Genomic DNA, 15,170 nt, shown 5'->3' with positions numbered 1-15,170 from the left:
CGAGGGCCTACGATGCCCCGAATTTCCTCTTTTGGTCAGCGACAACCAAAAAGCGTGATCGTTATGAGCTCGTCGCATCCTATGGCGGGCTGGCTTGATGGGGTGCTCGGAGGCAGCATCGAGGAATTGTGGCTGGAGGGCGTTGCTCGTGGCCGCGCCGCTCCCAAATCACGCTGCGCCGCGGGAAATGGAAGACTGAACGCGGCTCGTGGAAGCGACGGATTTCCCTTTGTTCACGCCGCGCACACTCTCGCCACCGCCCACTTTTAATGTGGCCCGCCGTCCCGCCAAAATCGTCTCTGCGGTCGGAAGCAGCGCCCCTTTTGTTCCGCCTTCCCGTTTCTTGTGTCGGCCGCGGCTTTCGGCATTCATGAAGACGGAACGCCTTTCCATCAAGTTCGTTTGAAATTATTCCAGTATCCGATTTATGGTTTCTTTCCCCGACGACAAGCAACAACATTCATTATGTGTCATAAAGCTGCGCAAGAGAATAAAATATATTTGCCGCAAGCACAAAACGAGAAAGAGAGAAAACTACACGCATAAAACTACGGGATCATTATGCTTTTGGCTCTTTGCTCACATTGTAGGCTATAGCGTACTATCTTAGGCCTGTCACGCGATAAGCCAAGAATGTATGTATGTATGTATGTATGTATGTATGTATGTATGTATGTATGTATGTATGTATGTATGTATGTATGTATGTATGTATGTATGTATGCATGTATGCATGTATGTATGTATATACGTATGTATGTATGTATGTATGTATGTATGTAGTATAAGTAGATTATCGGAAACACGGCAAGAACAATAACAAAGTTGTTTACTCACGTATCGGCAACGGGACTTGCCTTCATCAGAGTACAGTTTACATATCATGGGATCACATTTCTTATATACCTTCGCGGCAAAAGAGGAGAAAGAGGGAAAGATGTTTCGGAAGGGGGGTGTATGTATACAGTCTGGATGTGTTCGTGGAGCTACAAGAATGCGAGGAGGGTGAGGGAAGGAAAACAATTTGCGCCCTTCCGCTCTGTGAAGAGGGATGACCTGCGATGCTGGACGCAGTACATGAAATGCACGAAACAAACCACGTTTTTTGTGTAATTAGCGATTAGCACTGAGCTGGATGAAATTTTGAAGGACTCGAGATTTAATCCTTGGTACAGATATGGAGCTGTCTGTTTTCCTCCCTCGTCGTAGGCATCTTACTGAATGCGTGACGCACCAACCCAATGAGCTCTCCGAGAAGTTTGCATTGGAGGTGGGGGGAGCGGTGGACGTACAAGTTTACACATTCGCCCGCACAACGGACCTGTAATCAGTGAGGGAATGAAACCTACACCTGCGCGTGCACCCCCCCCCCCCCCGCCCTTCTCTGCACTCCCCACCAGTGCCTGATAAACAGAGAACCAGTTCTGTGCGTGGTTCGTAGAGGTGAAAGGCACCACCAAAATTGTCCCTCTGACATCCCTTCAAGGTGAGCAAGAAATATTGGTTGACGTCGACGTTGCTGTTCATCGGGGAGACATTTCCAGCTGCTCGGCAAGCTGAAACTTGTGGTGGAAATGGCGGTGGCAGCGGCTTTCTGTGTTTTCGCACCCATTCGCGCTTCGGTTCCGGCAGACGCTCCTTCCATTCCCGCTGTTCTCCCTCCGAGCGAACGACACGCGTGTGCTCATAGAGAGTTAAAACGTGGAAAAGATTCAAGCCCCATTCTAGTCGGGAAACATGTGGCAGCCCGTTCCCGTCCCGCGTCGTAGGCATCTCACTGTCTCTGTAACTCGCCAGCCCAATCTCAAACCACTCGATCATTAAGGACAGCTGACAGGTGCATTGAGCCGTGAGACTTCCGTTTAAATTTCCCTCCAGCACAACGCGCATGTCATCGCTAGTGGCATGAAGATTATCTGTGCATGCACGACCCCCCGCTTCCACCCCAACCAGTGCACGCATAAACCGGCAACCAGTGATGGCCGCATGCGTAGGCATGAAATGCACTGGCGAAAATGTCGCGCGGGAAGCCTTTAGTGCTGAAAAATATTTATGGGCTCACGTCGTCGTTGAAAGCGGGCTGTTGACGCTTGATAAGGGCGCTAACACCATTATCAGCCTATTGCACAGCTTGTGAAAAAATAACAGCTGTGAAAGCGGTGTCGGCGTGTCGAGGAGGAGCGCCGCAGCGGCGCCGAGTAAATCGGCTTCACCGGAATGAAAACTGGGGGGGAGGGGGGGGGGGGGGTGACATATACCACTTTGCGGTACATTGCACAAAACGTCCTGATTGCATTACACCCTCCTTATAACGAAATGAACAGGACGACGGTGGAACATCGAAAAACTTCGATATAAACCGTACATAGATATGCGTGAAAGCTTCAAAAGCTAAATAACAATATTCAAATCAGCCATGACAACTCTTCAGAAGTAGTGTAAGAAGTTCAGCGAAAGAAACCTTTATTCAGCTGAAAAAGGCAGTAAGCCTGGTCTGGCGGGCAGTTATGCCGGGTGCGAGGTCCGCCTCCTCCAGTTTATTCAGGCGGTCGGGGTGGCCACCCGCGCATCCGACTTTGTTTCAAGGCAGACGGACTCTTTCCCTCGTCCGCGTCCCAGTTGACACTTCCCGAGGAAGTTCGTCTATAGCCTGTTCGGCACCGGGAAAACCGGGAACCGAGTGTGCTATTTCGTAATACGTAGCTGGGCTGAAATGCGGGAGCGGCTACGTGATCCGCCGCGATGGGTTCCAAGTCTCCTTCCATCTCTCCGGCAAAGATTCTGTGCACAGCTTCGTAAAGCCCGGTGATGAGACGGTGAAGGCACTTCGCTCGCGATGGGGGCTGCCGGTTTCTGCGTAAGCCCGGCGAGAGAAAAAGGGCGGAGGCAGCTCGCCAGCGAAAGAGGCGAGCGCTCGTCCGCCCTGGACGGCGTCGCGAGTACGCATCCACAACTTGCCAGTTCCTTTTAAGCTGAGCCTGCGGTCGACATGGTTCGGGTAATCAAGTCTAAAATGCATCCCTGTGGGCCAGGTGTGCACGGCAGTTGGATAAAAGCGATATTTCAAATAAAGCGCCTTCGTTGTAACAAGGATTTACTGCAAATATACATATGCGTGGTTCGAAAGTAGTTGTTCTCACCGATAAGGGGTTCCTTTTAGGTGCGAAGCCCCTTAGTGGCTGGGGCTGTTGTCGTCTCCTGTCGTAGTCATCGTCGTCGTAATCGTACGTTCATGTAGTCGCGGTACTAAAACACCGCAAAATTCGTGTATGCTCGACGCTAGAACTTAACCCGTACTAAAAAATGCCGGTGCAATAATTTACGCCTCGCGCTGAAGCGCTTCGTAACGCGCACTAAACAAACACCGGGTGACTTGTTAACGCCTCATGCCAGAGAGCTTTGTGCTTCAAAGACAACAGACGTTTCCAGCAAAGCTATATCCTTCCACCCACCAAGGGTTTCATCTCCGTTGGCAAAAACGCCAAGGCGACAAGAATACACTTATACACTGCATGCTTCGACCCTCCCCAGGTTTCACGTTAGTGGAATATACCCAGGATTTCCTTTTTTGTTGTTTTTATTTTTGACAATTCGCATTCGTTTTAAGCCCGCGTTGTCGAAGCAGTTCTCGCCAGTAACCCCAAGGCAGGGATACAGTTCAATACACATAAGTGCACCAGAACTGTAGAATGGCGAGGACAAAATTCCCCACCGTGGCTGAGTTGGTAGCGTGGGAAGCGTTAACCGAAGGTTGTGGCTTAGAATCGCACTTGACGCGGCACATTGTCGATTTCTTTTGTTTCCGTACAGTTCCAAATTTTTGTTTTTCTCACGCAAAAAACTACAGGACGCCTAAGCTTCGCTTTTATGAGAGGGACATGATACCCGAGTAGAAGCAGTCGCGCCATCCGCGCTCGGAAAATACGGAGACTCCGACAGACCTCCGGCCGCCACTGTTTTATTTTAAATAGGAGTCAGTGCTGGCACTCTCATTTTGAATTTCCACAGTTATATGAGTGGTGTAAAAGCCAATTACTCGTAAGATTATTCTGTAGTAACAAAGTATGTAGTGTTGTGTCACACGGGTAGGGATATTGAAGTAATCAGTATTTAGGTAATCTGACAGACACAGTGCAATATCACTGCACAGACATACGTTAAAGGGGCCATGAAGACAAAAAAGAAGGCTGTTCAATTAAAAAAACAAAAAAAAACTAGCCTTTGCAAACCAACTTAACTCCAGTCCGTGCACGAAAACTGTTCTTATTGAAAATAACACAAACTATTAAGAAACTTAAATTGAGCCCTGCAATGACGCAATGCGGGCCCCAGTAACATAATATCTGCCATGAGTAAAGACAGTTATCAATATTTTAACGGCACTTTAGCGTTCAAGTTACACGATAAAACGGAACTAGAGGCCCTACAATCGCCCCGAGACTGTTTCTTGGCGGTCTCTGGTGCACACGTGTGCTTTATACAACGAAGGAATGGACACAGGGAAAAGACAGGACACGGGTAATGTACCGCTCTTTTTCTGGTATTTGTGTTTTTGTTGCGAGAACCCTGGTTTTATCACAAAACAATAGTTTTCAATACCCTGTTGGTTTTCAAGCTAGTAAAAAATCTTTAATGATGTGATTGATATGCCCTTGAAAGACCCGCGTGACAATGACCATTCTGCACCATTGAAATGCTGAAAAAAAATTGCGGAAATTGAGAGAATTAGCCACTAATGCATAGCTTTCTTACACCGCATGTCTTCATATCGAGTTCTTTACACATACATTTTGCTATGAGCGACCAAACACGTCGGGGTATTTTATTTAATGTTTATTGGTTTAATAATTTAAAATTTAATGTTTTCATTTTTGGTTCTATTCGCCAATGGCGTACATTTACACCATTATAGCGACTAAGTGCCTCAATTTCACCAATTATTTGTTTTCCACACATGCAAGCCGTATTCACGGTCGATGCGTTTTTACAATTCCGTTATTCATTTTTTCGTCGTCCTTTCCCGGGCTTCTTTTATTTTCGTCCTTGTTTTTAGGGGGACGTGTTCATAAAAAACCAATACTCCAAGATTTCACTGACGTCATATCCGTGACCGAAATGACGCCAGTACAACCAACCAAGCGGCCTGTAAAGGGTGCAACCCTGCACACAGGGTCTTCTTGCGGGTAAGCAACCTTTAGTACTAAAGAGTACGTTATACTTTGGGTTGTTCGTTTTCGGGTTTTATATTTTAACAAGGAAGTGTTTTATGCCGGGATAACGCAAGATTTCCCTGAAGTCACACCCGCACGGAAATGACTCCAGTACACCACTGGCGAAGCGTCCATCCAGCAGGACGTCGCTCGCCAAGGACACCCAAAAGACAGCCGCCAACCCGGAAATCATTCTCAGGTGGAGCTTTTGGTGCACATTTCACTTTAGTGCTTAACCGATTCTTATTACAGAGGAATGAACCAGTCTTATTTTTTTTTCTTTTTTTTTGATTTCGTGAGTTCGCCGTCATAGTCTTCTTGTTATTTTTGAATTTTTTATTATTCAATTTGAATAATTATCCTCATTTACAAAATTATAATGAACAAATAAGTCAACTCCACCAATCAATCATTTTCCGTCAAATTCAGGGCGTTACACGGTTGGCGTTGTGGTGATATACGGCAAAGAATACTGCTGATTTATACAGTAAATCCTCGTCATCACAAATTCGTTTTATTTGGATTCTCCCGTCATTCGAAGTGTTATAGTGCGTAAATAAAAAAAGCGTCTGCACTTTTAGCAAAGTATCGCTTATGGCGAAGTCAGTTATTTTTCTCGATGTTATCCGAGCAGCACAATTTCCCTTCGCCGCGGCTTCCCCGTCCGCGTATAGGCGTGTCCTAGTCCGCAGCACAGCCAAGCGACGCATGGCGCCATCTAGGGGCATGTTTGAAGCTATGTCCACGTGTATGAGGCCCTCAATTCAATCGCTCACAATGGCTTGGTCTCGTAATGTAGTGGTTCCACTCCTGCGAAGCAAACGTCCTAACCCGGGTTCAAATCCCATTATCGCTTTTTTTTTTTTTTCAATGGTTTGCCATATTTGGAAATTAACATTTGTTATCACGCATATAATCTACTTATGACATCTTTATGCATTATAAAAAGGATTAGGAGTATTTTCATTGCTTTTTGGTCAATTTCAGCTACTGCTTCTTGTACGTTTTTACGGGTCCTCTCCTTTTAGGTCTGTTTCGGCTATTTCTGTTAAATATTATTCTACACCATGGTTTTCAATCATTGCAGGTCCGTTTTGGCTGCTCTTTATTTGAGTTCAGGTGGTGTTGTGTGCTTTAGGTACGTTTATGCCGTGATATAGTCCCCATAAGCAAGCTCCGTGGACGGCTGGCTGTACTGACTAGGAAACGCATATACGCTCCCCGTCCCCGAAGTGTCTTCCCACCTTTGGCCTTTGGAGATACTTCCACGTGAAGCGGCTAAGACGTGTCGGTGGGCGTAAAATACGAGGTGCCGTCGAGACTTTGTAGGCGAAACGATGTGGGAAGAAGGTTGAGAGGAACGAGTAAGCGGATCGTGAATGGAGGCGGAGTTCGGATCGAGTATGTGGGAACCCGCCCAGATGTTGCGCTTGCAGGACGCGAAGAGTGGGGGAAGGTTTCTGAAACCGCGGTGTCCTTCCGCCTACTTGAGCTCTGCGTCTCTCTTTTTTAGGTGTAATCTACCTACCACTGCGGCTGACTGTAGAAGGGGTATTATCTTCTGCCTAGTGTTAGAGACTTGGGCGTATTTTCACTGGCGCTTCGTCTTTTCGTTAAAAATCTGAGTTCTTCTCACATCTCTCCAACCGTGGTCGCATGAAAAGAAAGGAACATGGCCAGCTTTCTATAAATATGCAGTGATAGGTGGTGCCCTGTTGAAAGGTGTGCTTTAGAAGAAATATCATTGGAGGATGTCTTTGGAGAGGTGCTCTTAGCGCATCTGTTTCCTTTTCTGCGTATGTGTGTGAAATTTTTTTGAGAAATCTTCATTGCCATATGTTCTTTTTGCCCAGAAAAGAGCAATGGTAAGGGTTTTGTTGGAGTTCTCTTACAGATGATTATATATGTTCAGATACAGCAGATCCATGCAATGGTATGTGCTATTGAAAAGTACTGCATACGGCCAACATACCTTATATGTTTTGCAGTTTTGCCTTATATAAAAGCTATTAAGGAGGAAGCTTTAAGTGCCCCATTCTACAAAAAAGAGCCGTTGTTGTTCGGTTGATATAATACCCGTTAATGTAAACAGCAAAAAATAATAACACGTGTCTTTATAACCCGGGTGGCCCCAGTACCAATCCAATGATCAACCAACTGCACTATCCCAGAACGAAGCAATCGATGACCATGATGATAACCATGATGATGATCATGGTAATGAGCATGATGATGACCATGATGATGGTGATAATGGTGGTGGTGGTGACAGTGATGTATCGTTGTGGTGGTTTAACTGCTTTATTGATTGGAGAGGTTGGGAGCGAATGTGCGCCCGGCTACTCCATTTCACCAATAAAGGGTCGTAGACCCGGCTATAGAAATCAACTGTTCACGGCAATATCGTGAGTTCTAATAGTTGTGTTTAAAATGTCCTCCTGGGCTCTGGGATTTACGGTAAAGAGCTAATACGCCGCCTGATACTTTAACGCTATCCCTGTCGAAGTAAAAAACACATTCAAGGTTGTTCCTGTCCTCGTAGCAAATGCTTACTTGAGGGATGGGCCACAATCAGGATCTTCCAGGGGATAAGGTTCGCGCTACACATAAAAGTGGCTACCAATTATAAATATCAAAATCTTGGAACAGTTCGTGCCGCGTGATACATGAGCGTGATAGAACGCGGTTATAACAGATGCACACCAGCCGCGCAGAACCCTTATTCAAGGGAGGTTGGGCTAGCCTTCTAGCTAGCGTAATTCGCCGAGTAAGACGAAGAAAAGAAAGCAAGGACACAGACGAAAACACAGTGTAGCAGACAAAGACTCACTCGAAGTTGTTCTGGGCCAAAAGACAAGGAAATGAAAGTGTATGGACTAAATATGATGTGGCCATAAAAACTTGCGACATCGATTGACTTGTGCCAATTGTAATAATTGTCGCCCGGTTTTCGTCTTCAAAAAACGTAAGCACGTAAGTGCCCCGAGGGCTTTTTATTTCCAGTTTTTGTGGCTTTGAGGCTACGTTTCTTGTAGTTCGCGTTTGTTTGTTCATTGCCATTTTTGTAATTTGTGTAACCACCATTTGTTACGGCTGTTGATGGTGATGTTAAGCTATAGGTAATTCGTACAACCAGATGCATCCTTTGACAAGTTCTTGAGCTATGACACCGCTTGAACACCTTTTTGTTCGCACCTTTCGTTGCTGTAGGGGATTCCCCCCCCCCCCCCCCCCCCCCCCAAAAAAAAAAAAAAAAAAAAAATCCCTGGCCATCTCCACTAACGTGAAACCCGGGCAGGGGCGAAGCGCGAAGTGTATAAATGTATTCAAAGATTGTTAGTCTCTCTACTGCCGCACGGTGCGTGCTGATTGGGCCCCGGAGAAGCGCCAGTGGGAGAAGCAATCGCGCGCTTGCTGAGGTGGTGGCGCCCTCTCTTGCCTGGAACCAGATTTAAGCAATTTTCGTGCGACATCTGCCCGAGTTTCGGGTAGTGGCAGGGGTCAACGCGTGCGCAGTACAATGCCCGCACCACGCCCTAGGGGCGCGTAAAGAGAATTTATTAAACACAGGTTACAGCTAGGACCCGCTGTAGTTAGCTACTACACGGGTCGACAGATCACAGGATTTACGTAATGTGCCACAGAAGAAAAGGAAGTGAAGATCACGGAAGGTCACAAAACAACTAGTACACCGCACCGAAGGTCCTTTACAATAATGTCCGAGGCACGAGACTCAGACACCATAGTTCACGCGTGGGAGTGAACATAAAAACCACAGCAGTTCACACACATCCGTTCTATGTCCGTACAGAGTTGCATGCGCAGCCAGGCTGCCTAAACTGCGCCTTGGCCTCAAACATACAACTCCTTTCAGCACGCAAGTTTCACCTTATTAATAAGGCACGACACACCATTGCACGGTGTTATTGCCAACCTTGATGAAGCGAGTAGACCAACGCATGAGAAAAGATTCTTCACCCAGCGCCACCAGCTCATGCTGCAGATGCTCTATGGCCATTTTGCGAACACGCCACAACAGGGGATACATGGCACGCTGTGGTCGTGCCTGCAAGGCGGCTACACCTCGGTGGCGCCACACAACAAAGGCACCCACACACAGCAGAAAGCTGACAAATGGGTCTTTCGATTTCGTGTGGGCTCCCAGCCTAAGCTCAAACATTCTGCTGAGTAAAACCCAGAATGTGGCGGCCACACGACACTCAAAAAGAGCATGCTCTAGCGTCTCAGTGCGTCCGCATTGCGGGCACCGGGCAGAGCGAACCACACCAAATGCTGCAAGGCGGTCACACGTCGGCAGGGCCCTCCAGCCCCGCAGCCACCCGAAATCACGAACGTCTGCAGGAAGCACCGCTGACGTTAACTGTTGCCAGCGGGCCCATCGGAGATCAGCGAGGCCCCAGCACCAGGTAGGTATGCCTTTTCTTGCTTCGAGCGACCGCCCGACCCGATCAGGCCTAGCGTCGAGAGCCGGTCGGTGTGTTAGTGTAACACAGATTATAACCCATCTACAAACAGCTTCTGCTTGTGCTTGACGATTTCTAAAGTGGAGAGGGGGCGATCCACAGATCTTTAAATCATGCTAGTTCATTTTGATATGTTTCTATTTATCATACAGTTTTCTTTTAGCACGCGCTACGTTCTAGCGCGAGGCGTTGGAAAACGAGTGTCCCGGTGTTTTAGGGCCGTGACTACATCAGACGATGATGACAGGAGACGACAGCACGAGCCTCAAAGGGGCTTCGCCCGTAAAAGAATTCCCCCTTTTGCGACAGCTTCATCGGGTTGCCATAAAAGCTGACGCTCTCACGCTAACCTGTTCGCAATTTTTCGATTCGCGTCTCTGACAACCACTGTCACCGTATTGATGATGTCAGGGAGAATGACTATATTGTTTTTGCGCGTGCGCGCTAGCTCTTTCCGCCAGAATTGAGAACATTTAGCTGCCGCAGTGAAAAACCGTGCCAATTACCCGATGATATTGTTATGCATTAAAGGTAGGCCGAAGCCTGACACCTTCTGGGCATGATGCCTTCATTTAAGCAAGATTAGTTCCCCGTACGTAAGTGCAGTCGCTATAAATATGGCCAATAACACAAATCAGACGCGTCTGTTTTTGATCCGGTCACCACAGCAGTGCCATATTCAAAAGACTAGTGAACATATTTTCGTTGCAGCGAGATAGCTAGGTAGCTAAGGGAAAGAAAAACAAATTGTTTTGCCTCCTGACGATGTAACACACTTTGCTCTTTTCTTATAATTTTGCAGGGGAGGTGTATATGGCTAAGGTACCCATGAATTTTTCTGTCCGCTTTCAAAGGCTCCAGAGGCTCGGAGACATACAAATGCCGCCCCCTATGAAACGCAGGAGCAGGCCAGTGAGGATTGCGTTGACACCTTGCGTAACAAAACGAAAGCTAGGAGGCAACCCAATTCTACGTAGCGCTCTGCGCTTGGTGCTGTAATGGATTTGGCTGCCTCAGGGAGAAGAATCGTTGGAATCTTCGGTTCTCTTCTGCGGCTCCGTGAATGTCCTAGTTTGGTAGTGTTGGGTCAGGTATTGGGTTGGGGTTGATTTGTTATAGGTTCGGGTTGGTTAGGGATTGGTTTGTGTTTTGTTAAGGGTTAGTTTAGGGTTACGAGTTTTGGTTTGGTTTGTACTGACTGGTAACAGGCTTTGCGCACACCCCAGTTCGCTTCAGGGGAGAGGTTGGGTAGTTTTTTTGTGTTTGTGTACGACGATGTATACTGTTCCTCAAGCCGTCCCGTGTGGCAAACCTGAGTAACCTTGCATTTTTGCTTTTTCCTTTCTTATCCTCGCAATCCTCTTCACTTTGCTCCTCTTTTTAGGGGCTCGGGCTGTCGGCGTCTCATGTCATCGTCGTCTCATGTAGTCACGATGCTAAAATACAGGGACACTGGTACTAAAAGAACACACCCGGTCACTCGTTTTCTAACGCTTCGCACTAGAATACTTCGGGCTTCATAGACACGAGACATGCAGCAAAGCGGTATACCTCAACCACCAACGGTTTCATCTGTGTGGGCAAGAACGCCCAGGCGCCAAGAATACACTTATACACGGTATGCTTCGCCCGTCCCCAGGTTTTACGTTTGTGGAGATGGCCCGGGATTTTTATCAGCCCTCTACCCCGCATCACCCTCCTGTTCTCCTTCCTCTTCGTTTTCCTCCTCCAGCTCTTCCCATTTATCATTACCTCCCTAACCCTGTTTTCTTCTCTTCTACCTTTTCTAACGTGCGCCTCCTACTGCTTCTCATCCTGCTCATCCTCCACAATCCCGTTCCTCTGATCCCCCTCTTTCGTTTCTTATTTCCCCTTTATTTCTTTTGATCCTCGTGTACAATTTGCTCCTCTCTAGCCCGTCCTTCCTCTTCTTCTTCCTCTTCCTATTCGTTAGGAGGTGCTGACCCCACCGCTGTGTCCAATGGGCTCACTCTGCTTCTCTTTTCGTTGTTCCTCCTGCATTCCCGTAGCCATACCAAGGAACGACAGTGGTATCAACACAAAAAGCGTTCGCTTGCCTAAAATACTGGTCAACTAATTGTAGGCGGGAGGATAAGAAAAGTGGGAGCGGCGGCACATTCTTAATGCCGTAGTTCTCGCCGGCCCATTCCTGAAAGTTCACGACGGAGGAAACGAGCTTTATTTAAGGGTGTGTGTGAAGCCGAGATTGTTCTTGCCTCTGCGGGAACGTACACAGACAACGTCGGTGAACTTAAACAGGCGGCGAGCCAATACGAGCCTCTTGAAAGGCGTGATCGAGAAAAGTGGGCAAAGAAAGAGAAAAGGAGAAGCGGGCGGAAAAAGGAAAACGTGATTTTGGGCGCTCGGGGAGCGAGCGGCCTCCGCGTTCCATTAGCGGGCAACGAACAAATCCGAGGCGGCGCCGGTCGAAGTGGTGTTTAATTTGTCTACCTTTTCTTACTCTTTTTTTTTTCACTCTCTTTTAGGTGTGATATCGCTAACGTTTTGGTTGTCTTCTGCTTCTCCTTCTCTCTCTCCCGGCTGTCGAGAAGAAAACTGGAGCTGAAAAAAAAAAAACGATTGGCGTTGTCGTTAATCACAACCGTGGGGTCCGCGCTTTTAAACGAAGGATAAACATTAAAATTTGTTACTTACTCCCGCGTTTGATGACGAAATAAATCGCCCAAATTTTGCTTTCCCGTGCATGAAAAATTGCTAGATGATTCTGAACAGTAGCGTGCAAAACGTACGTAACTTAATGCGAAGGCCTTTAGTGGTCATTTTTAAAAAAAAAAAAAAAAAACGTCTTCGTTGTGGTTCGGTACATAAAATGGCCGCCGCTGCTATGGGGAAACAAAAACAGATTTGATTTCGTATGAGATTTGAGCTTGGTAATCCACGATAGGACCTCATTGTGTTGTCGCTGCATTTCAGTGGCCAAGAAACTTCCATTCAATAAGCTAACTGAGTATTGTTACGATTCAGCGCACTGCTACCCTGTGCGCGCGTGCTGCAAGTTTTGTGTTGAGCTTCGGTGCTGTGTAAGAAAACCTTCCTTCCTTGGACAGGCTACGATATGCCACAGAACAGCCGCCGCGTGGCCGCCTTGCTGTTGGTGGCTCAACCTCGTCGGCTGCAAAATACAAAACAAACTGATCTTCGTGTTGAGACTTGCACTTGCGAAGCGCACGCCGCAGTCGAGATGTCCTCTCCCCCTCTCTCATACTCAACGAGCGCCCCTACTGACGGCCTTCACGAACTCGGGAAAGAGTGTTTGTGTGTGCCTGTACTATTTTCGTGCCGCGTGCAAAGTAGTAGGGAAAGCTGGTTGACCGTTAGCGCTTTGGAGATAAGTACGCTGTTCCTCGGAGCGAATGATTGACGGCATCGGATCCCGCTGTCGCTCTGTTTGACCATGCTTTCAGCTCGCACGGAAGGGTGATGTTCCTGTATCGTCGTTGATCATCTTTCGCTATGCAGTAAACCAGTCACGTTTTGCTTCGGCTTTTTGTTGGCATCACCAAGGCAGCTGCTTCTGTTTGCCGTTGGCCCCCACGCTACCATTACATGACGAAGGCGACAAGGCCCGGTCCGGGGACGCCTTCCCAAATGTGACAGTATATATTGAACGGTTTAAGTTAGACAACGGTTTATTCAATCTGATTCGCCTGTTTCGCATGTATGTGGTGTAAAGCTGTAGAAAATTATTGCCGCTGTTCGTTTTTAGTTCTGATTTGAACATCCATGAGCGATACATAATGAGGTTGTAACGCGTACTTGCAGACAGCGGAACCGAACATCTATTGTCGGGGCACGCAAAAGTGCTACGGTATAAGCTGCGCATGTTCGCACAGACACTTCAGCCACACTTCAGACGCCCGGCTGCTAACTTCAGCATTCTTTCTACCTTTCGCCATCGTGAACGACAGCTGCCTACGCAAGGAGGACCGCTTCGAGAGGCGACTATTAACTGTACGCTCCATAACGTTCCTCCTAAGCGGAAAAAAAACAGGGACACAGTAAACAAGGACAAGCGCTACTTCCAACTGAATTTTATTGAATCAATGTGAAATATATAGCAGCAAAAATACAGGAGATACAGAAAAGGTTACGATTATACACAGATTAAAATAACGGAATCACTTGCCGCTGTCCCACACGTGTCAGCTAGTCATTACCACGACCAGTTCTTTTTTAAGAAAACTGCCTCCTTATCGGAGAAGGTTACTGATGTCGTGCTGACACACTCAAAATCACCTAGTTGCATTTCAGCTGCCTCTACTATCTCACGCGTGCGCTGATCAGAGTCGTGAAACAATATCACAGAGTTTTTAAAGTATGGTTCACACTTCGGGCAATCACCGCAGTGAGTCGACAGGTTACCATCCTTTCTTTTGTGTACGTTATTTTGATTCTCACGTAACCTGGAGTTGACGCACCGTGCCGTCTGCCCTACATATACCCTTCCACAGGCTAACGGAACACGGTACACAACCCCTCTATCGCATTTCACGTACTTGTTTCGGTGTCCAACGTTACAACCAACAACGTTCACCCAACGTTACAACTTTGGGTGAATGCCCCAAGTGTGAACCATACTTTAAAAACTCTGTGATATTGTTTCACGACTCTGATCAGCGCACGCGTGAGATAGTAGAGGTCGCTGAAATGATAGGTGATTTTGAGTGTGTCAGAACGACATCAATAGCCTTGTCCCATAAGGAGACAGCTTTCTTAAAAAAGAACTGGTCGTGGTAATAACTAGCTGACACGTGTGGGACAGCGGCAAGCGATGCCGTTATTTTAATCTGTGTATAATCGTAACCATTTCTGTATCTCCTGTATTTTTGCTGCTATATATTTCACCTTGATTCAACAAAATTCAGTTGGAAGTAGCGCTTGTCCTTGTCTTCTGTGTTCCTGTTTTTTTCTGCGCTTAAGATGAACGTTATGGAATACCAACTAGCCCGAACGCAAGCCCCTCTACGCTCCGCCACCAGGCCAGTGCATTGCTTACTACCGGCCGTCCTTCCCACACCGCTGTGACTTGTACTCGTGTGATGCTCCCTTATCGATTCGTTAATTCATTCCTAAAGGGCCCTTGCTGCGTACTATGTTGTTACATGTCTTGTCAAAATCCAATTTTGTTTGTGTGAGCTTCAGTGCTTTCATCAAGGTTACGTTCTTTACATACAACGCTGCCTGCGTTCTGTTAAAGCATTCATTATGTATTCATTCTGATTTCTTGAGCAAGAACACGTTCAGGTTTCGGCAAAACAGGTGTTTGCCACAATTAACTGCGCACAGTAATGAAAATACGTGCCTGCCATTCGAAATACGAACTGGTGCTTCACACGTGCAAGGTGCATAATGGGGCGCGGATTGACTGAGACAACACAGGCATACTCAACAGGCGCGTAAACCTAGTAAACCCATAAGGCTGTGTCTGGAGTGC

Source organism: Haemaphysalis longicornis, unplaced genomic scaffold, assembly GCF_048455015.1.
Source record: "Haemaphysalis longicornis isolate Haplotype H1 unplaced genomic scaffold, Haemaphysalis longicornis Haplotype H1 scaffold_142, whole genome shotgun sequence".
NCBI classification, from domain to species: domain Eukaryota; kingdom Metazoa; phylum Arthropoda; class Arachnida; order Ixodida; family Ixodidae; genus Haemaphysalis; species Haemaphysalis longicornis.
The sequence above is the reverse complement of the archived record's forward strand: the minus strand, read 5'-3'. Positions refer to the sequence as shown.